The sequence below is a fragment of the Musca autumnalis genome, unplaced genomic scaffold (assembly GCF_047663935.1).
Source record: "Musca autumnalis isolate F117 unplaced genomic scaffold, ASM4766393v1 scaffold_4, whole genome shotgun sequence".
Lineage (NCBI taxonomy): Eukaryota > Metazoa > Arthropoda > Insecta > Diptera > Muscidae > Musca > Musca autumnalis.
The window spans coordinates 119,505,357-119,530,135 of record NW_027411977.1 but is presented as its reverse complement, the minus strand read 5'-3'; the positions used below and the strand labels follow the sequence as shown (position 1 = coordinate 119,530,135).

Below are 24,779 nucleotides of genomic sequence, written 5' to 3'. Positions count from 1 at the left end.
ATGTAATTCATCTTAAGAATGTAATGAAAAGTAGTTCAGTTGAATACTCGTAGAGTTAGTTTCTGATAAAGGAAACTATGTACAGTGTTGCTCAAAACATTTGCAACTCAGATGGCTATATCATATGCAACCTATTTTTAGGGACATTTTGAGTTTTGAAATACATTTGTTTTTGTTATTTGGTTCTTTATGTTACAAAAATGTGTGAAATATCAGAGAAAAACGTGTTTTAATCTGCTCGAAACATATGCAACTCCGTGGTACGAATATCTATTAGTTAATTTTTGACGAGTTTTTTTGTATTGATTGGCATCAGATTGTTTTTAATCAGAAGAATGGGGGAAAAAGATTTCATTAGGAGTACATTTTATCCCTCCCATGTTTACTTTTGACAGACAAGTATGCCGAAAACAATTTTGTACGAAAAACTTAAATTATGACCCGAAATGTATATCAAAGCTTTGCTAAAATGGTAATTTTTGAAAATTGTGGATCCAACGAAGTCCAAAAATTAACATAGGGACATCACAATATCTATAACCGAGCTGGATACCGCATAGAAAGAATTAAACTCGCCATAAGATGGGAAGGAGGTGTAAGGACAACAACATCTCCTGGAGGGGATTATCAAATAATTATACGAATTATTTAGCAAATTTCTCAGACGCCATCAACTGATGTTTAAATAAGACTTGACTTATCGGTATAAGTCCACGTTCTGATATAGACCCTATTAGGTATTTTTAAGGTTTTAGCCAAATTATCCAATAGAAATGGTTAAAATCTTGTTTCTATGTTATTTATGGTCAGGATATAAGAAGTTCGACCCGGCCCGACCCGGCCGATCTTAAAGCCATTTCCATTTGTTTTCTTCTAAATTAAATTATGGCCCGAAATGTATATCAAAGCTTTGCTAAAATGGTAATTTTTGAAAATTGTGGATCCAACGAAGTCCAAAAATAAACATAGGGACATCACAATATCTATAACCGAGCTGGATACCGCATAGAAAGAATTAAACTCGCCATAAGATGGGAAGGAGGTGTAAGAACAACAAAATCTCCTGGAGGGGATTATCAAATAATTATACGAATTATTAAGCAAATTTCTCAGACGCCATGAACAGATGTTAAAATAAGACTTGACACCGATAAATCTAAACAAACCCCTTCGATACATACCAACGATACCGGTATTACAAATTTTGGGAAAACAGTAATTTCCCCATATCTGTACAAAAAAGTTGACCCAAAATGTAGATGGTGTTTTATATTGCCCTGGAGGATTTTTTTTTTGACAGAAAGGGTACTAGATACATGGGGTCGAGACATTTATTAGATCCAAGAACAAACCGCAAAGATAACATGTCAAAATCGCACCATGTATACGCAAGAAGTATAGTATAACAGGGTGCTTTGGCATAATACCTCCTCTAAATGGATATATAACCACGTAAAAATAGTAATTTTTCCAAATATGATTAAGTTCTTATCGGCCCGAGCAGCTTAAGTAATGCAAATTCGGGACTCTATTTTTATTTATTTAATTAACTGATTTCCTCTACGATGTCTCCGATAATAAACAAAATGTTTGACTCACACTATATTATCAAAACAAAAATAATTTCTTCAGATTTTTAATCAAATTTTCTCAGTTGCAAATGTTTGGAGCAGCACTGTAGGTCAGAGGATTGTTTTTTTTTTGGGAAGATTAATAAAGATTGTGTAATTTTGGCCTCGAAAACTGTTTATTGAGATACACTTTGTCTTTTCTATATCGCTAGAAATATACACTATACACTATACCGTAATTAAATTTGTCATTCCGCATGTAACACATCGAAATATTCATTGGAGACCCTATAAAGTATATATATTCTTGATCAGGTAAAATTCTAAGTTGATATAGCCATCTCCGTCTGTCCGTTCGTCCGTCTGTTGAAATCAAGATACAGCTCTCAATTTTTAAGATAGAGCTTTGTAATTTATGTTATATCGGTCCACGTTTTGATATAGCCCCATAGAATGGTACCACCTCATTTTCGGTATTTTTAATGTTTTAACTTCATTATTAAACCCAAATGGCTGAAATTTGGTACTTAGTCTTCGTTGGGGTATAAAACTTTCCCCTAGAATTTTGTTAGTATGGGTCCACGCCTTCATATAGCACTCATAGAATGGTACCTCGGCATTATATCCCCCAAAGAACGGTACCTCCCGATTTCCGGTATTTTGAAGGTTGTCGCCTCAATATTCCTCCGAAAGTGCTGAAATTTGCTATTTAGTCCTCATTTGAGGTATAAAACTTCCAAATGAAATTTTTCGGTATAGGTCCACTCCTTCATATAGCCCCCATAGAATGGTACCTCCCGATTTTCGGTATTTTGAAGGCTGTGGCCACAACAACCCACCGAAATGGCTGATATTTGGTGTTTAGTCTACGTTGAAAGTAAAACCTTTTCCGACAGAATTTCGTCGTTATAGGTCCATGTTTCGATATAACCCCCAAGAAGGTACCTTCCGATTTTCGTAATTATTTATTTAGTCTTTCATGGGGTTATAAAATGTTCCAGAAAAGAATTATAAGTATAGGTCCCCGTCTTTCTATATCCCCCATAGAAGCGTGCCTCTTGATTTGGGGTATTTTTAGGTTTTAACCACATTATCTTACGGAAATATCGAAAATTTGATATTTAGTCTTCTTTGGGTAAAAAAACTTTACGTCAGAAATTTGTCGGTACCCAGTTGTTCGGGTAACTAGGGAATAACTAGCAATTTTGCTGGCTATTGGTAAACACCCCTAGTTACCACCCAATCTAATCGCAATGCTATAGACTGGTGAATTTAACATGGGGATGTCATAGGAAGGGGTCTATTGTCCCCCCACTGCATTACCAGTAACCACCCAATTCGATAGTCGTGTGAGAGACAATCGTCTCTTCATTGCATTACCAGTAACCAGTCAAATCGATAGTCTTGGGAAACTCAATTGTCCCTTCACTGCATTACCAGTAACCAGTCAATTCGGTACTCAGAAATGATAGCCAAAAATACTAGTAACTTGAAGTCATTTATTTTATTACATGGAGTGCAAATATTTTACAAAGGACAATATAATCTTCTATACATATAGATCTTGATCCTAGTCATACACTCGGCTACATGATACAGCGAATTATGGTCCTCGGAATGTTTTTCTCCTGGGTCCTTCAAATCATTCAAACAGTTCCTGGAATAAAATGTATAGAAGTTTAATGAAATGGCACGATAATGAATTGTGTCAAGATACATATGTATCAATACTTACCACATATATATTATAAATATTCTTCTTCTTCTTCTTTCTATGATTTACCTCGTAACACGTTCTTTTTTGCATCTTAAATTTTTTCACAACAAACGCATCAATAATTTTTTTAATTATGAATAAACAAAATGACAGAATATTTTTTTCTATTTTGTTAAAAAAAAAGAAATAATGTTGAAAAGAGATTACAAGAGAGAAACATTGCCGATTACACTATCCATCGGTAGTCTATAAAATAGTCAATATATTACACGCCGCATTACCTGTAACTAGTGAATTGACATGATAGGCAGGGAAGCCCATTTTCAGTGGCAAAAGCAGGCTATAGGCTATTTTGTGTGCCATTTTTGGGCGTAAAGTAACTAGGATCAATGAGTAACTAGTTACATGCCTATGTCAAAGTAGACAATTGCTATTTATAGAACAACTGGGTATAGATCAGGCCTGCTCAGACACATACAAACACATTTTGTAATTGTGTTGGTTTTGAAATACACAAATTTCAATTTTCCTTTGTCTCTCTGTATACTGTGAGAAATATCGTAACAGTTTTTTTTATTTTATATTTCAAAATATAGAGTAGAATAATTATTTTATTTTGACCAAATGTGACTGTTGATGTTATAATTTGTTGCAAATCAAGTTCGTGACAAACCAAAGTGCGTTGACAAACCAAACACTCTAATTTGCCATGGTAGAACAAGAAAAGGTAGCAGCAATACCCAGCTGACTGAACTGGGTTGTAGTGTTAGTGTCAAATTCCATTCGACATTTTATGTATTTATTTCTATGTTCAATGTATATTAGGGATATATATTTTTGAAGAACAAATTTATTCATCAGAAAAAAAAACTATTTCCCATAAAGACGGCTTCATATCATTGACATGTAACCTCCTCCAGGTCCGAACGACATGCCGCACACTAAAACATCGCTTATAGAGGCGGTACAATATTTGTTAATATGTGTGGTATTTTGTTAAACTTGAAAAGAATAAAGCCCTAATAAACATGTGCTTTTTTGTTTTCAAAAGCAAATGATTGAAACATCTTCTCTTTTTTCAATGAATTACCAGCGACCCGAAACATTTTTGCAAGTATTCTACTTTCTGCGAGAAATTATGCATTTAGTGGAATGATATGGAAACATTCAAATTGAAAATCTAACGAGTTTTCATTCATGTTTTCCAAAATATTCAATCAAATGTGAAAAAATATTAGTTTTTTAAATTCCAATAATTTATAGACATTTCCTTGTTTTGTTTACATTTACGTTGACACTAAGGTTTACAAACAAAAACAAATTCCTTTGTGGTTGTTGTTCGAGTTGTATTTGTTGTAGTATTAACTTTACCTTGTATTTGTTCTACCATGCTAATTTGCCGTAAAAATTTTAGGCAAATAAAAATTCGTATTCAGTATCTTCATTCATTTTTTCAGTGTACGCATATAAATTCATAGACAAATTCGAAAACAGAACCTTCCTCATTGAATGTTCTATAGAGACTGATTTTTAATTTTGAAAATATTCAAAACAAAAACAAAAGCTCTCTTTTTAAATTGTGTGTGTGAGAAAATTGACACACACCGACAGCTCAGGTGCGCACCTTGAGCAGGCCTGGTATAGATCGACATTTTGATATAGCCTCCATACAACGGTACCTCCCGAATTTCTGTATTTTGAAGGTTAGCGATATTGTTTTACTGAAATTGTTGAAATTTGGTATTAAGTCTTCTTCATATGAGGGCTGTTCCAAAATTTCTGATTCAATTGATGCCCAAAAATTGTATCAGACCATATGATAAGACAAATCAAGGCCTTCTACATGTAATTTTTACCAAGAATTCCGCGAAATCTATTAACTTCCTGAGAAATCTGAAGAAAAACGTGCATTTATCGACGTCCAGGAAGAACTATTTTGCACAAGAACAACTCCAAAGCTTTCTAGGTTCTCAGGATTTGCAATCTGACACTAATTTTGTGCTTTTTATAAAGTGCAATACCCAAAACGCAAAGAATTTAGCAAGGGTCAGCTTTAATGAGCTATACAGGAAGTTCGACTTTATGTAACGGCATTAAGCCCCCAAAAATTATTTCTTTTTCTCTAAAATATATCTCAGACACCCAGAGACATTCGCCAAAACTATGAAATGTATAAATTTTGCTGCTAATTCCATAAATTGTACGGTAATAAACATATTTCCTTTGGTTGAATTTAACTTTTGTCCCCATCATTTTTTTGGTTTTTGTAAAATTTACCGTAATTGGTATATGGAATATACTTTTGTTGTATTAAATATTGTTTTTAGCGAGAAGAAATAAAACTGTATACTTGGAATTTCATAAAAATCATTACTTACCCTAAAACCTGAGATTTAGGGGATGTATGTAAACTTTTGTCCCTGACTGTAAGTATGGAACAAACGGAGAGGCAACAGAGAGAACTGCATAGTGTTTGTTAATGTTATAAAGTTTTCTATATTATATCCAATTTTTTCTTAAATAAATAAAATATTATTTAAAATATATTGAACAATTAAAAAAGTATCAGTCGGCTTTGCCGACAGAGATATACCCTCAGCCTTTGTATATTGAAACGATATGTTCCCAAAACACGTATGTATTTAGAGGGGTTTAAAAATATTGGGCGTTTGAACAGACAAAAATGTTGATAAGGATTAAAGATCAAAAGTTTTGCGGAGGAGATACTAAAAGGAATGGATGGACATTGACCGTTATGGAAGTGGATTTCCAGCCACAACATATTGTGCCATAGGGGGTTTTTACACTCTTCGGGCTGTTTGCTCAAGAAGTAAGGACTTGCCCCTAAAAAACTTTAACCATCGTAAATGAGGCAGCGAATACCAGTTGCTAAAACAAAAATCAAAGCGATTCGAGAGATGGCCCTAAACTGAACTTTTCCGAAATTTTGTGTGGGAGGTACCTGAAGAAGTGGACCTGTTAAGACCATATTGGAACCTCATATTCCTCTAGTAGAAAGTTTACGCTATACAAAGTATGGACCAAATCGGTCACTCCCTTCAAGAGTTATCGTGCGCACAAACTTTCCGAACATTTTCGGACTTTTGTGGGGGAGGTACCGGAAGGAGTGGACCGATGTAGCTCATCTTCGAACTTAAACTAAGTTTGGGCAAAATATTACGAAAGCCAACATTTGAACCGAATCGCTTAATCTGTTCGAGAGTTATCGTGCGTTCCAGCCAGCAGGACAGACAGACAGACAGACAGACAGACAGACGGACGGACATGGCTAGATCGACTCCAAATTGTCTGAAACACATTTCGTCCAAACATACTTGGGGTCTAAAACCATTATTTCGATGAGGCACATTTTCATCGTATCAAAGTGTATGTACCCTCCTTAGCTGAGGGTATAAAAATCTGTTAATGGACAATTAATCGCAAAGGTACAGGATAATTCCAATAAAAATACTACTTATTAGAGGCAACATGTTTTCGGAGGCTACCACGCCATTTTAAAATATTTCAAAAAGTGTATTATTAGAATATGATAGAGTTTACCATATATCTATAATATATATTTTTCTTTCAAAATATGGTGGCATGATCATATTTTTTCTCTGCGTGTACGGACCTATAAGCACCATCTTCAAATTTCATCTAATATTCGAAAAAAATATTACGATATGCGAAGTATGGGCCAACGCAGTGTTCGTTCGGTTCGGGAGTAGTTGTGCGCACCAGCCACTACCTATGCTTGCCGTAGCAGTTTTTTTTTACAACTTTCGGGTCATTTTCTCAAGAAAATCTGGACTTGCCACTCAAAAAACTTGTACCATCGTAATAGGGCCAGCGATGTCGCTACAACAAAAATCAAAACGATTCGAGAGGAGGTCCTAGCATGCACTTTTCCGAAAATTAGTGTGGGAGGTATCCGAAAGAGTTGACATATATAGTCCATATTCTAACCTGATATATGTCTCGTAGAAATATTAAGTTTGCACAAAGTATTACGACTGCCAATTTTTGGACCAAACCGGTTTAGCCGTGTGAGAGTTATCGTGCTCTCCATCCACTATTCATTGTTGTGACGGTGGAAGTCGTCGGCTCGTTTCCGTCCATTGTACTGAATTGTACTGAATAACATGAATTATTGAATTTAAATGAGTATACATTAATTGCGGTAGGATTATTTCCTCGCCTGGATAGGCGAACCTCGCTGTTGTTTACTACCACGACCGTACTACGGTAGTTGTTCGTCAAAATAAGTTAAGTTGTGTATCAAAACAAGGGCTTTTTACATCAAAAGAAGTAGCAACAAAACGCACATCGGAGGTAACTTTAAGGAGTTACGTAGAAGTAAACAACCATCAGCAAAGCACACGCAGTAGGATCTTCCTAGGCAAAATAAACACACGCAATAGTACGCTAGGGAAGTAAACAAGTAGCATCAATGCTCCTGGATGACGTTGTGATGCGACGAAAACAACCAGCAACAAAATGAACGTCGCATGATCCACCTAGGCGACACGCAGAAGTAAACTAGCAACAATTCGCCTGGGTGTTATTTTTGAGGAAAACAACCTGCAATAATATCGGAAGATCCTCTAGGCGTTATTTTAGTGTAAACAAGGAACAACAATTCCTTACATAGAACTGCGGTGTGACGCAGTTCGACGCCCTATAAAAAGGCGTAATCTGAGAACTGAGGGGACAGTCAGAGAAAGTGCGTAGTGAAGTCGACATTGAACCCGCGAGTGCTTGAACTTGTGAACCCAGTATCCCAGCAATAGGTAAGAAAGGCGTCGTTGTAGCCGAGTCGATAGTACGTCCCAGCCGACTGAGTTGTACGACGCCAGTCACAAGACCAATCTACGACTTCTTCCAGGACAGATAATCCCATCCCACGGCTGAGTTATTGTTAGCCAAGACGAAGTTGCTTCAGCCAGCCCCGAACCAGTTCTCCCAACTCCACGCCGTGGAACACAGCGACTCAGCAGACAGAGTGGCCCCACGCCAGTCACAAGGCCCACCTACGACGTTCGCCAGGACAGACGATCCGATCCCACGGCTGAGTTATCATAAGCCAGTCGCGAATTCTCATCGTGCAGCTAGACTAAGTTGCTTTAGCCAGTCCGAACCAGTTCTCCTAACTCCACGCCGAGGTACAAAGCTACTGAGTTTCCATAGGCCAGTCGCAATCCCGCATATCGCGCTCCCTTGTGCCGGCTCGGTTGCCCGGAACCGGAGGCGACTGAGTTACCCTACACGCAGAAAAATTTATGTTAGAAATATGTTTGGATCCAAACAAATATATGTTTGGGACCGGTTGCAAACAAATATATGTTTGGATCCAAACAAATATATGTTTGGGACCGGTTGCAAACAAATATATGTTTGCAACATTTTGTAACATATCTCAATTTGATATGTTTGGGTAAAACATATTTTTTATGTTAGAACATTTTTTTTCATGGGTGGAGAGAGGATGTTTGTCAACGAGAGTAATAACAGTGCTCTCGCGGCTGTGGAATGCTGCTTTATAATAAAGAGTTGTGTGTATTGTATAATAGAAGACGTAGAAGCGAAGAAGGGGGCTTTGGTGGCATGTATGCGTCAAACTCGTGTGTTTCTTGTTTTGTTGTTGCTAACCAACGAAGAAGAAAAGAAGAAATGATATGAATTATATTTTTTTCTTTCTTCAGTGTTTTAGTTGCCTTTGTAGAGTCAAGACGGTAAAGTGAGTGAATAAATCAGTGTTTTGTATTTTCTTAAAGAAATTGTGTTTTTAGTAAATTGAATGCCCAATACATTTTTTAATTGAATCGGAAATTTGAATGGAATTATTTTATTGGACAAGGAAGAAATCGCATTTAATATTGGTAATTACATACATACTTATGTATATTTGAAATATCCAAATTTATTTATTACATTTACATTATTATTATTTACATTATTATTATTTATTACATTACATAATCATTTGATTCTAGATGCCGATTCCCCGCTGATGATTTCAACTATGAGGACAATTTGTTTTATTTCACAACTAAGGAGAAGCGTTCAACTACGTTTCTATAAATTTTAACTTTTTCAAAGTGTGACTATTTACAAATTATTTCAATCAGTTTTTCTTTTATTAAAGTGTGTTATGTATTTCTTTGGAATTTTGTATGTACCTATGTGTTTGTTGTTCTTTTGCCTTTTAATAAAAAATCACAACATTTGTGTGTATACTATAGAGATAGCCAGTGAGCTCTTACTGAGAGCAAGTGAGCACACATTTTAAAGTGTTTTACATTGAATTTTACGCTCCCTTGCTCTCAGTAAGCGCCCACTGGTGCATGTGTTTGTTTTTTTTGTGCCTTTTGGGTTTGTATTTTTTTGCACCCAAACATATAAAATGTTTGCACCCAAACATAAAATTGTTTCCACCCAAACATATCTTTGTTTGCACCCAAACATATATATCTTTGCACCCAAACATAAATATCTTTGCACCCAAACATATATATCTTTGCACCCAAACATATATTTGTTTCCACCCAAACATATATTTGTTTGCAGACCCAAACATATATTATGTTTGGGACTGTTGCAAACATATATATGTTTGCTGCAAAATATGTTTGGGACATATGTTAGAGAGGCCGATTTTTTTTTGCGTGTAGGCAAGTCGACACCGCCCGTTCAGAGGAAGCTAGACCCGGATAGACCGTCCGAAGGTCGAAGGCGCGAAACCCACGACTGTCTCCCCAAAATAGGGCTGTTGTCCTCCTTGAATAAAGCCAAAGTATTTCCCACCCCAAAAATCGCCTTTATCAACTCTTAGTCTGTGGAATCAATAAATTTCTGGGACATACCCTGGCCACCGCTAGCTAATCTCCGCAAACGGGGTCAGAAGGAGTCGTTACATTGTACAATTTGACAGCTTTTGGGCCATTTTCTCAGGAAGTATGGACTTGCCCGAGAAAAAAACTTCTACTGCAGTAATGGGGGCAGCAAATACCAGTTGTTACAACAAAAATCAAAACGATTCGATAGGAGGTCTTAAATTGCACTTTTCCGAAATTATGTGTGGGGGTACCGGTAGGAGTTGACCGAGTAAGAGTTGACATTGGTAAATCGACTCCAAATTATCTGGAACGGATTTCGTTCAAACGTACTTGGGGTCTAGAATCGCTATTTCGATGACGCACATTTTTATATAACCTCGTAAGCATAAATGCTGAGGGTCAAAATACCTGAAATCGGTAGTTCCCGATATGGGGGATATTTCAAAACATTAACATATGTTCACAATTCTTGCTAGATACGTTTTTTGAACACTAGGAACCCTAAATGCCAAATAAAAAGATCAAAATACTTGAGATCGGGCGGTACCGTTATATTGGGGCTATACCAAAACATGGACTTATGTCCACAATTTTTGGTAGATAAGTTTTCTGATAACAGGGAGCCCTAAATATCAAATTATAAGTGGTGTCGTTAATTCCGTGTAAAAATGTAGCTGAAAACGTAAAAATACCGCTAATCGGGTGATACGGTTATATGGAGGCTATTCCAAACCATAAACCTATGTTCACAATTTTTGGTAGATAGGGGTTTTGACACCTAGGAACCCTAAATGATAAATTATAGCCGCCGACGAATAGCTGTATCCTTCGTTGTACATCCGATATTAGTTCGCTTTTAGAGGGCTATAACCGTCTGGTGCTAGGGCACTTCAATGAAAATCATGAGCTTTGGTCCGCCCTGGTTAATGAACATAGGGTACAGCCCTGACCGAGCAAATTGATAGATCCTTGTTTTGCACGGTGAATGAAGACGCTACTATGAGGATTAGAGGAGATTGCCACAGGTCTGATAAATGAAGTATCATGACAACCCGCCTTTCACTTGGTTCAGACCACCTTCTTATTTATCATCGTCTCCGTACATAGACCACCCGATTTCATAACCTCTGAGCGCCGTACTTTCCCGAACCATGGCAAAGCTGACTGGCAAGGGTTCAGAGAATTTACCAATCACCGCTTTAGAGAGCTGCCCATTACCTCAGATCTTTGGTTACCCTGCGTTTACACATGAGATGACAGTTGATTTCATGTGTTGATTGTCAATTTATTTTGGTTTTCCTTTCACATATGCAATTTGTTTTTTTTTATGTTCAATTCTTATCTCACTTATTTTTATAAAAATGTCAAAAATTTGTTAAACCGACTTTCTGTAAAAAAATGTCAAACTGTCTGGTGTAAACGCCTAGTTAGCTGAGAGAACTTTCCAGGACATTATCACTGCAGCCGCCACTCGCTATTCGAATACCCGAAACAAGACCAAATTGACCAGCAAATGAGCGTATTGAGCTTCGTCGTACGAATAAGTAGTGAAGAGAGTATCCTCTTGAAGTCAACAGGCTAGTAGGCGAACATAAGCGGAAAAAGTTGCTAGACCACCTGAAGCAATGCAACATTGGTACAGGATTAAGTAAATTGTGGGCAACGATTATATAACTCTCGAATCCGGGAAAGAAGGATGATAGAACAGTTGGTACCTTGAACGACATGACAGTAACTGACCGGCAGTTCATAGAGCGCCCCGATAGTGATAGGGCGAAGAGAATTGTGCTACGCCGTATACTTGGGGTCTAAAACCATTATTTCGATGAGGCACATTTTCATCGTATCAAAGTGTATGTACCCTCCTTAGCTGAGGGTATAAAAATCTGTTAATGGACAATTAATCGCAAAGGTACAGGATAATTCCAATAAAAATACTACTTATTAGAGGCAACATGTTTTCGGAGGCTACCACGCCATTTTAAAATATTTCAAAAAGTGTATTATTAGAATATGATAGAGTTTACCATATATCTATAATATATATTTTTCTTTCAAAATATGGTGGCATGATCATATTTTTTCTCTGCGTGTACGGACCTATAAGCACCATCTTCAAATTTCATCTAATATTCGAAAAAAATATTACGATATGCGAAGTATGGGCCAACGCAGTGTTCGTTCGGTTCGGGAGTAGTTGTGCGCACCAGCCACTACCTATGCTTGCCGTAGCAGTTTTTTTTTACAACTTTCGGGTCATTTTCTCAAGAAAATCTGGACTTGCCACTCAAAAAACTTGTACCATCGTAATAGGGCCAGCGATGTCGCTACAACAAAAATCAAAACGATTCGAGAGGAGGTCCTAGCATGCACTTTTCCGAAAATTAGTGTGGGAGGTATCCGAAAGAGTTGACATATATAGTCCATATTCTAACCTGATATATGTCTCGTAGAAATATTAAGTTTGCACAAAGTATTACGACTGCCAATTTTTGGACCAAACCGGTTTAGCCGTGTGAGAGTTATCGTGCTCTCCATCCACTATTCATTGTTGTGACGGTGGAAGTCGTCGGCTCGTTTCCGTCCATTGTACTGAATTGTACTGAATAACATGAATTATTGAATTTAAATGAGTATACATTAATTGCGGTAGGATTATTTCCTCGCCTGGATAGGCGAACCTCGCTGTTGTTTACTACCACGACCGTACTACGGTAGTTGTTCGTCAAAATAAGTTAAGTTGTGTATCAAAACAAGGGCTTTTTACATCAAAAGAAGTAGCAACAAAACGCACATCGGAGGTAACTTTAAGGAGTTACGTAGAAGTAAACAACCATCAGCAAAGCACACGCAGTAGGATCTTCCTAGGCAAAATAAACACACGCAATAGTACGCTAGGGAAGTAAACAAGTAGCATCAATGCTCCTGGATGACGTTGTGATGCGACGAAAACAACCAGCAACAAAATGAACGTCGCATGATCCACCTAGGCGACACGCAGAAGTAAACTAGCAACAATTCGCCTGGGTGTTATTTTTGAGGAAAACAACCTGCAATAATATCGGAAGATCCTCTAGGCGTTATTTTAGTGTAAACAAGGAACAACAATTCCTTACATAGAACTGCGGTGTGACGCAGTTCGACGCCCTATAAAAAGGCGTAATCTGAGAACTGAGGGGACAGTCAGAGAAAGTGCGTAGTGAAGTCGACATTGAACCCGCGAGTGCTTGAACTTGTGAACCCAGTATCCCAGCAATAGGTAAGAAAGGCGTCGTTGTAGCCGAGTCGATAGTACGTCCCAGCCGACTGAGTTGTACGACGCCAGTCACAAGACCAATCTACGACTTCTTCCAGGACAGATAATCCCATCCCACGGCTGAGTTATTGTTAGCCAAGACGAAGTTGCTTCAGCCAGCCCCGAACCAGTTCTCCCAACTCCACGCCGTGGAACACAGCGACTCAGCAGACAGAGTGGCCCCACGCCAGTCACAAGGCCCACCTACGACGTTCGCCAGGACAGACGATCCGATCCCACGGCTGAGTTATCATAAGCCAGTCGCGAATTCTCATCGTGCAGCTAGACTAAGTTGCTTTAGCCAGTCCGAACCAGTTCTCCTAACTCCACGCCGAGGTACAAAGCTACTGAGTTTCCATAGGCCAGTCGCAATCCCGCATATCGCGCTCCCTTGTGCCGGCTCGGTTGCCCGGAACCGGAGGCGACTGAGTTACCCTACACGCAGAAAAATTTATGTTAGAAATATGTTTGGATCCAAACAAATATATGTTTGGGACCGGTTGCAAACAAATATATGTTTGGATCCAAACATAATATGTTTGGGTCCAAACAAATATATGTTTGCAACATTTTGTAACATATCTCAATTTGATATGTTTGGGTAAAACATATTTTTTATGTTAGAACATTTTTTTTCATGGGTGGAGAGAGGATGTTTGTCAACGAGAGTAATAACAGTGCTCTCGCGGCTGTGGAATGCTGCTTTATAATAAAGAGTTGTGTGTATTGTATAATAGAAGACGTAGAAGCGAAGAAGGGGGCTTTGGTGGCATGTATGCGTCAAACTCGTGTGTTTCTTGTTTTGTTGTTGCTAACCAACGAAGAAGAAAAGAAGAAATGATATGAATTATATTTTTTTCTTTCTTCAGTGTTTTAGTTGCCTTTGTAGAGTCAATACGGTAAAGTGAGTGAATAAATCAGTGTTTTGTATTTTCTTAAAGAAATTGTGTTTTTAGTAAATTGAATGCCCAATACATTTTTTAATTGAATCGGAAATTTGAATGGAATTATTTTATTGGACAAGGAAGAAATCGCATTTAATATTGGTAATTACATACATACTTATGTATATTTGAAATATCCAAATTTATTTATTACATTTACATTATTATTATTTACATTATTATTATTTATTACATTACATAATCATTTGATTCTAGATGCCGATTCCCCGCTGATGATTTCAACTATGAGGACAATTTGTTTTATTTCACAACTAAGGAGAAGCGTTCAACTACGTTTCTATAAATTTTAACTTTTTCAAAGTGTGACTATTTACAAATTATTTCAATCAGTTTTTCTTTTATTAAAGTGTGTTATGTATTTCTTTGGAATTTTGTATGTACCTATGTGTTTGTTGTTCTTTTGCCTTTTAATAAAAAATCACAACATTTGTGTGTATACTATAGAGATAGCCAGTGAGCTCTTACTGAGAGCAAGTGAGCACACATTTTAAAGTGTTTTACATTGAATTTTACGCTCCCTTGCTCTCAGTAAGCGCCCACTGGTGCATGTGTTTGTTTTTTTTGTGCCTTTTGGGTTTGTATTTTTTTGCACCCAAACATATAAAATGTTTGCACCCAAACATAAAATTGTTTCCACCCAAACATATCTTTGTTTGCACCCAAACATATATATCTTTGCACCCAAACATAAATATCTTTGCACCCAAACATATATATCTTTGCACCCAAACATATATTTGTTTCCACCCAAACATATATTTGTTTGCAGACCCAAACATATATTATGTTTGGGACTGTTGCAAACATATATATGTTTGCTGCAAAATATGTTTGGGACATATGTTAGAGAGGCCGATTTTTTTTTGCGTGTAGGCAAGTCGACACCGCCCGTTCAGAGGAAGCTAGACCCGGATAGACCGTCCGAAGGTCGAAGGCGCGAAACCCACGACTGTCTCCCCAAAATAGGGCTGTTGTCCTCCTTGAATAAAGCCAAAGTATTTCCCACCCCAAAAATCGCCTTTATCAACTCTTAGTCTGTGGAATCAATAAATTTCTGGGACATACCCTGGCCACCGCTAGCTAATCTCCGCAAACGGGGTCAGAAGGAGTCGTTACATTGTACAATTTGACAGCTTTTGGGCCATTTTCTCAGGAAGTATGGACTTGCCCGAGAAAAAAACTTCTACTGCAGTAATGGGGGCAGCAAATACCAGTTGTTACAACAAAAATCAAAACGATTCGATAGGAGGTCTTAAATTGCACTTTTCCGAAATTATGTGTGGGGGTACCGGTAGGAGTTGACCGAGTAAGAGTTGACATTGGTAAATCGACTCCAAATTATCTGGAACGGATTTCGTTCAAACGTACTTGGGGTCTAGAATCGCTATTTCGATGACGCACATTTTTATATAACCTCGTAAGCATAAATGCTGAGGGTCAAAATACCTGAAATCGGTAGTTCCCGATATGGGGGATATTTCAAAACATTAACATATGTTCACAATTCTTGCTAGATACGTTTTTTGAACACTAGGAACCCTAAATGCCAAATAAAAAGATCAAAATACTTGAGATCGGGCGGTACCGTTATATTGGGGCTATACCAAAACATGGACTTATGTCCACAATTTTTGGTAGATAAGTTTTCTGATAACAGGGAGCCCTAAATATCAAATTATAAGTGGTGTCGTTAATTCCGTGTAAAAATGTAGCTGAAAACGTAAAAATACCGCTAATCGGGTGATACGGTTATATGGAGGCTATTCCAAACCATAAACCTATGTTCACAATTTTTGGTAGATAGGGGTTTTGACACCTAGGAACCCTAAATGATAAATTATAGCCGCCGACGAATAGCTGTATCCTTCGTTGTACATCCGATATTAGTTCGCTTTTAGAGGGCTATAACCGTCTGGTGCTAGGGCACTTCAATGAAAATCATGAGCTTTGGTCCGCCCTGGTTAATGAACATAGGGTACAGCCCTGACCGAGCAAATTGATAGATCCTTGTTTTGCACGGTGAATGAAGACGCTACTATGAGGATTAGAGGAGATTGCCACAGGTCTGATAAATGAAGTATCATGACAACCCGCCTTTCACTTGGTTCAGACCACCTTCTTATTTATCATCGTCTCCGTACATAGACCACCCGATTTCATAACCTCTGAGCGCCGTACTTTCCCGAACCATGGCAAAGCTGACTGGCAAGGGTTCAGAGAATTTACCAATCACCGCTTTAGAGAGCTGCCCATTACCTCAGATCTTTGGTTACCCTGCGTTTACACATGAGATGACAGTTGATTTCATGTGTTGATTGTCAATTTATTTTGGTTTTCCTTTCACATATGCAATTTGTTTTTTTTTATGTTCAATTCTTATCTCACTTATTTTTATAAAAATGTCAAAAATTTGTTAAACCGACTTTCTGTAAAAAAATGTCAAACTGTCTGGTGTAAACGCCTAGTTAGCTGAGAGAACTTTCCAGGACATTATCACTGCAGCCGCCACTCGCTATTCGAATACCCGAAACAAGACCAAATTGACCAGCAAATGAGCGTATTGAGCTTCGTCGTACGAATAAGTAGTGAAGAGAGTATCCTCTTGAAGTCAACAGGCTAGTAGGCGAACATAAGCGGAAAAAGTTGCTAGACCACCTGAAGCAATGCAACATTGGTACAGGATTAAGTAAATTGTGGGCAACGATTATATAACTCTCGAATCCGGGAAAGAAGGATGATAGAACAGTTGGTACCTTGAACGACATGACAGTAACTGACCGGCAGTTCATAGAGCGCCCCGATAGTGATAGGGCGAAGAGAATTGTGCTACGCCGTATAAGAAGAGCCCTCCCAGTCGAGGAGGTACCACCACAATTTACGATGGGTGATGTTGCAGATGCCCTCCGAAACGCAAAATCACCCAAAGCGGTGGGTCCCATGAATATAGATGGTAATGTCTAAGCAACTGAATGAACTCGCAGTTGAGTATTTAACAAGTGTCCTTAACCTATCGTTAGCTGTCCCCTAATGTAGCAGAAGCCTGGAAATTTTGAAGGGTTGTCCCGTTACTGAAGCCTGGCAAGGACGTAGCAGAGGTGAATCGAACAGACTGATTTCACTCCTGTCGCTAGTAGCAAAGATCCTAGAGGCACTACTCCTGCCCACGATGAGAAGCTGTTTTCCAGTTGCCAATATCAACATGGATTTCGGAATATGCATAGTACTACAGCAGCATTAGACACCAGATCCACACATATTACTAGAGTACTGAACCAGGAACAGGCCGTGCGACCGAACAGTCATGATGGCTCTTGACCTATCGAAGGCCTTTGATACCGTCAGCAAGGCCAAGCTGTTTAAGGATATAGAGAAGACTACTCTCCAGCCGTGTTTGAAAAGTTGGGTAATCAACTATACATATGTGCTGACGCTGTCATTTGTGGAATTCAGGAACAAGAAGTCCCAAAACCGTAGAGTGTAACAGGGAGTCCCCAAGGAGGGGTGATATCTCCGGAACTGTTTAACGTCTACGTTTCTGAAATTCCACACCGTCCAAACGGCATAGAGATCGTAATGTATGCGGATGATTGTACGATCTTGGCGTCGGGTCCTATCGTCGATGACATATATGATAGGTTAAATGTCTACATAACGGACCTAGTGCAGTTCTTCCATCTGAGGAATATGAAAAAATCTGCCGCTAAATTCACTGCCACACTGTACTCCATTTGGACATATGAAATGAGGCTCCCATTGAACATATTGGTCGATGGTGTACTGTACTACCCCAAAATATTGGATGTAAAGTTCGATAACAAGTTTAAGTCGTCTGCGCAAGCCACAGCTATTTGCGAAAAAATCAGTAGTAGGAACAAGGTCCTCAAGTCGCTGGCCGGCAGCACTTGCGGTGCTGACAAAGAATCCTTTTTGACCTCCTACAAAGCAATAGACCGGTATGTGGTAAGCTATGCGGAGCCAGAGTGATATGCAAATGTTAGCGCCACGCACTGGATCAATATTCAAACCAGCCAGAATGCAGCCCTGAGGCCTGCAAGGGGGTGTCTCCTCATGACACCAGTGAACCATCTTCATGAGAAGACGAAGGTTTTTCCGGTGCATCAGCACAACATGATGTTGTCGATGAAGTACCTGCTTGGGTGTTATCGCCGTGAGCATCCCAGTCACGGTTTAATGGACAACAGGCTTCCCCACCCAGACACGTCAGGAGATATCTTCATGATCTAGAGAGAGAGAGATCCCACGGTATAAAAGAGAACCTCTAGATCAACGACGAACACGAAGAGAGAATTTGTATGGTAAATCGAACGAAAACGTAAAGACGAGTGCTCATCTTGTTCATCTATGCTCTAGATCAATAAGCCTATCAGACAGGCTTGAGTAGCATTCACACTGAGACGGTATGTACAGAGATACAGTGTGAATGCCGTAATTGGGGACCACCCCTCATCCATCGCAGCAGAAGAACGCCAGCTGCCAAGACAAACACGAGTGGTTTTAGCTCAGTTAAGATCCTGATGATGCAGCCGCCTTAATTCGTGTTGAGTCCGAATTGATGCCACGATACCCAACTCATGCCTGTCATGTAGATTGGGACCGCACGACATACTGAATTTTTTAACTGCCCAGCTAACCTCACTCATCTGTCTCCTGGTTCTTTAAGGACGCAAACAGTCCAGGTAGCAGTATTTTTGAGTTTGGATACAGAAGAAGCAGGAGCTGATAATTGAAATAATAGACGAACGTGCTACACCAAAGTTATTGGTTCTGATGCATTAATTCGATCTTGTTGTTATTGTAGGTCACTAAATAAAGTCATTTTTATTTTATTAAAAAATTTTCAATTTTAAACGGCCATAACTTCTTTTTTTCGAAGCGGATTTCTATATTATCTTTCAAACAAGCCAACTATTATTAAAATCGGTTAACAAGTCGTTATCTAATAGTGGTTGAAAAAGGCATTAAAAAAGAAAAACTGTTTTCCTTCGGCTCTAGGTTGCTTAGAAGATACCAATCAATATAACTATTAATTGTTATACACTCCACCATAATATGGAGGGTATATTGAAATTTGTCATTGCGGGTATAATTAAATTTATCATCGAAATATTCGTCGGAGATCCCATAAAGTATATATATTCGTGATCAGCATAAAATTCTATGTCGATATAACCATGTTCGTCCGTTGGTCTGTCTGTTGAAATAAATATTCCAGAAGAGAATTATCAGTATAGGTTCATGTGTTAATATAACCCCCATATAGCGGCTTAAATTTGGTATTCCGTCATCGTTGGCGGTATAAAACTTTGCATAGAACGATCCTTTCCAATTGGATTTGGTCTTCATTTAGGATATAAAGCTCTCCACCAGAAATTTGTCGGTACCTCTATTTTCTGTATTTTGAGACGAGACACTTTTACAAGTACAAAACATCATTTGGAAGAATCAGGGTGACACCCCGTTTTTCATGTTTATCCGGGTTTTAGTCTTGCCGGTATTTCCGAATTGTATGTATTTCGAGTTTTTTTATATAAAATTTTCGAAGCTAGATGCTGCATTCGGAAAATTTTAAATATTGGTACATATTTTGCAATGAACAACCATGACGGCCCAAATGAGCTCTATTAAAGGGAGTATTATCATTTAAGATATATTCAGAATAGGGGGAAGAGCTAAGTACTTTCAAAAACAATTCGTGGTGGAGGGTATAAAAAGTTCGGCCCGGCCGATATTAACGCCGTTCTTACTTGTTTTATTATGAACAAGTAAGAAAAGCGTTAAGTTCGGTCGGGCCGAACTTTTTATACCCTCCACCACAAATTTCAGCCATTTCGGTGGATTAATGTTGCCACAACCTTCAAAATACCGAAATTCGGAAGGTACCGTTCTATGGGGGCTATATGATGGCGTGGACCTATACCTACAAATTTCTGGGGGAAAGTTTTATACGCCTAAAGAAGACTAAATACCAAATTTCAGCCATCTCGGTGTGATAATGAGGCTAAAACGTTCAAAATATCGAAAATCGGGAGATACTGTATTATGGGGGCCACCGACGTAGCCAGGGGGGGGCCCGGGGGGCCCGGGCCCCTCCCGAAATGATTTTCGATCTCATATGATATTAGCTTATGTTACACATTTTTTTGTTTTTGAATAAATTTTTAAAATGTTTTAAATTTTTCAAGAAATATGTAAAGTATTTGGAGGAATTATTATAGAGAACTATTTAACTACATTGGTATACTTATTGTCCAACATATTTGAAAGTATAAAGACTAATGAACACGTTAGGCTTTTTGAGCAATTGTCCGCATAGCTGTTGTTAAGTTTTAAGATGTTGTTTAAGCGTTTATTCGTAATTTTAGGCTGACTGCAAGTGTTACTTAGTTCAGAACAAGATGTTTATTTGTATTTATTGAACGTTTGTTGCATGTTACGTCCAATACTTTGGCTTATAAACAACGTCTAGAAAAAACATTCTTGCGATCTTTTGTTTTTGAAATTTTTGATAAGAGCTATTCAACAATAAAAATGAAATTTAATGTTTGTGGTTTTAAGTTTTTGTATATAGTTTCTAACACGTTTTTGTAATGAACTATTTTGAACATCATAACAATTACAAATTCTTTATTACGTTTGAAATTTGCAAAAAAACAATATCAATCATATTTTATGATATAATTCTGCTCCACCGCAGTGTCGTCCGTTGAGATTTTTTGAAACTGGTCTCTTGCTACAAATTAGTAAATACCTATTGTACAAAAAAAAAGGTTTTTCTGTCGTATTTTTTATGTTTTGTTCGACCTTTCGAATGATAGTAAAAGCAAGATTGTTGAGGTTAAAGTTTATATTTTATTTATTGCATATTATTTCCAATATTTCGAAATTACATTTAATTTCATCTTCAGGGATTTTTCTGTCGATTACACATTGAATTGTATTTTGGGAAGTACTTTCAATGGATACACATTTCTAGAAATGTTCCTTTTTCTTTCTTCGACAAAGGACTTTGTGACTACAATCGAAATTAAAAAAAAAAACTGGTTGGAAACAGATTCTTCTTCGTAAAAAATCTCAACAAGTATCAGCTTTGCAGACAGGTATATACCCTGAGCCTGTGTAAACTGAAACTTTTATCTATGGACAGACCGAACAACGGCTACACAACCAAAATCTCTTAACCCAAAGCTATAAATTAGGAGATTTTCAGAATTGTGTAGCCATTTGCTGACGTATGAACTTGCCAACAAAATATGGATTTTATCATTGATCACAAGTGTTGGGGAGAAGGTACTTGAAGAAATGGACCTGACCAACATAGTTTATTTTGGAAGTAGATATTATTTTGGATGTCATTCCTTTTAAAAGATATTGCGCCCACCACTCATTTCAGTTCTTCACCAATGTGGTTCATTTTCGAGTTTAAACTAAGTTTGGACAAAATATTACTAAATCCAAATTTTGGTCCAACTTTGTTGCTCCATTCAAGAAAAATCGCACTTACCGTTTTAGATTGAAATTGAAATACTTGAAATTTGAGGGAAAATACCAGAAGGAGTAGACTGAAAATCACCATCTTCGAACTTTATGTAAGGCTCGCAGAAATATGGCGATAAACAAAGTTTGGACCAACGCAGAATCCGGTTCGAAAGTTGTCGTGCGCACCAACCACTACACATGATTGCCGTAGGTGTTCTTTACAGCTTTCGGGCCATTTTCTCTGGAAGTATGGACTTGCCCCTTAAAAAAACTTGTACTATAGTAATAGGGGACCCGAGACGTCTTGTTGCAAAAAAGCAAAGCGTTTCCTGAGAGGTCTTTTTGTATATTAATTTATTAATTTCATATTTTTGCTTATATTAAAATTATTAGCATAAAGGAAGTGAAGCCATATTTACTCATTATCCAGAGAGGTCTTAAACTGCACTTCTCTGAAAATTTTAGAAATACTCTGTGGAAGGACATCGATAGAGTGGATCGATATTGTCCATATTCGAAGTTGATCAAAATTTGGAAAAAATATCACGCAGGCCAAATTTTGGACCGAATCGGTTGATCTGTTTTGAGAATTATCGTGTTCTCCAGGCAGCCACCCAGATGGACGAACATAGCTAAGTGGACTCCAAATTTTCTGAAACACATTTCTTCCAAACACTCTTTTCCCATAAAACCATTATTTCGATGAGGCAAAAATTTAGATTGGGAAAAATTGTGTTTATGGATTTTTGTTAAATGAATGTATACATGTATAGACCTTGGATTGGCGCTAGAATTTCATATTGAAAGAATTCAAGACTGGTTGCCAGAGTTTTCCTAGTTCCTGATCAACTTATAAGAAGATCCAAGATAGGAAACCAGAATTTATATAAGAGAAGTCCGACGATTGTTCCGCGATTGGGTGCTAGAATTTCATTATGGATAGACTCATTATTGCTCAGCATTAGTTCTCTATCAAGAAAACCACTATCAGCCTTCAGAAATTCTTTGCGATAAGATCTACGATTGGACACCAAAATATACTTGGGGAAAAAACTACAATTGGTTCCGAAATTGACCATATTCTGACACGGCATCGTGATAAAAGACAAAAAAGAAGACACGTGTCTCGACGTTTTTTTCCTTTATTTATATAACTCCCAAATATACCTGTAAATATAAAAAACTCTACTGGATAAGGCCATGATATCCGAACGTTCCCTCTGCATAAATCAACACGGTGCGCCTTAACTAATTTTAAATGGAAGGTGCTTACACCTGGGAAGTTTTTGCAGATTCTGAAACTACAATGCTCATAGATGAGAAATATCAAGAAAAAATCAAATAAATCGCGATTTAAGTTCACATTTTTAGGGGTTCTTTAGGTTTTCACGATTTTGCTTGGAAATAGTGAGTCCTATGCAAATAGCCCTAAAAAATGTTGTAGGTGTAAAAATTCTCCACAAGATTGGCCCTTATGATATTTTCGTAGATTTTACCGTTTTTGAGATATAGAAGTTCAAATTGAGACAATGCACTGACTGTATCGCCTCCTTATAAAACAATATCATGCTCAGTGCGCCTTAACTAACTTTTGATAAAAACCGCTTAAACATGGAAAGATTTCGCGGATTCTGAAACAGCAATGTTCACAGATAAGAAAAATAAAAATAACGGAAAAAATTGCCGTAGGGATTTTTAAATAAATCGCGATCAAAATTCACAATTATAGGGTTTTTTAGGTTTTCACGATTTTGCTTGGAAACCGCAAGTTGTATCAAAATGAGTCTAAATAAAATGTTGTAGCTGCAAAAATTCTCCACAAGACTGGCCTTAGGTTTTACCATTTTTGAGATATAGAGGTTCAGTTCAAATTTTTTAGGTTTTTATCTTAAGTCTTCAAGATTTTACTTGGAAGCCTCAAGTCATATCAAAATGGGACTAAAGAAAATGTTGAAGCTGTGAAAATTCTCTACAAGACTGGATGACTTATTTTTTCCTAGGTTGTACCATTTTTAAGATATATATGTTTAATTTGGGAAATTGCAGTAATGACATTGTTTTATAAGGAGGCGATACAGTCAGTGCATTGTCTCAATTTAAACTTCTATATCTAAAAAACGGTAAAACCTACGAAAATATCGTAAAGGTCAGTCTTGTGGAGAATTTTCACAGCTACAACATTTTTTAGGGCCATTTACATAGGACTCACTATTTCCAAGCAAAATCGTGAAAACCTAAAGAACCCCTAAAAATGTGAACTTAAATCGCGATTTATTTGAAAATCCCTCCGGCGTTTTTTTTTATTTCTTGATATTTCTCATCTATGAGCATAGTAGTTTCAGAATCTGCAAAAACTTCCCAGGTGTAAGCACCTTCTATTTAAATTTGCTTAAGGCACACCGTGTCAATTCTCCACTAATCCCATTTTCCTTCCATAAATTGATCAATATAATTGGAGTGGAAAATTGAAGCCGTGATTTTGAACTTTTGTGAAGTATGAAACAAAGGAAAGGTCATCAAAATTCCATGTAAACAAAAAAATTAAATGTTAAGATATTCCTAAGGTTTTCCGATTGTATACACTTTCTTTTGGTCTTACCGAAGTGATATCACTGAATTACATAACATTCACTGTAGTTGTGAGTTATTTGATAAATGATACTCCCTAAAATATATGCGATTATTAATATAACCATTGTTTTGAACATATATTGTCGAAAAAAAACAAGGGACATTGGCCTAAAAGTCTTACGTAATTTTAATTAAAATATATAAATTAACATTATCAGTAATATAAGTCTAAAATAAGGTTTACGTCTTTGCTAAATAAGAAATTTTCGCTAACATGAACTTTCAAAATTTTGGTCAGGTGGGCCCCCCCCCCGAAATTAAATC

The 24,779-nt window shown here is 37.5% G+C and overlaps 1 protein-coding gene across 1 annotated transcript in view; it reads right to left on the bottom strand.

Annotated features, from left to right (window-relative positions):
• LOC141400726 (uncharacterized) overlaps positions 1-24,779 on the bottom strand; it is a 66,318-nt gene that overhangs the window by 10,099 nt on the left and 31,440 nt on the right. The gene's annotated exons all lie outside the window — the stretch shown is intronic.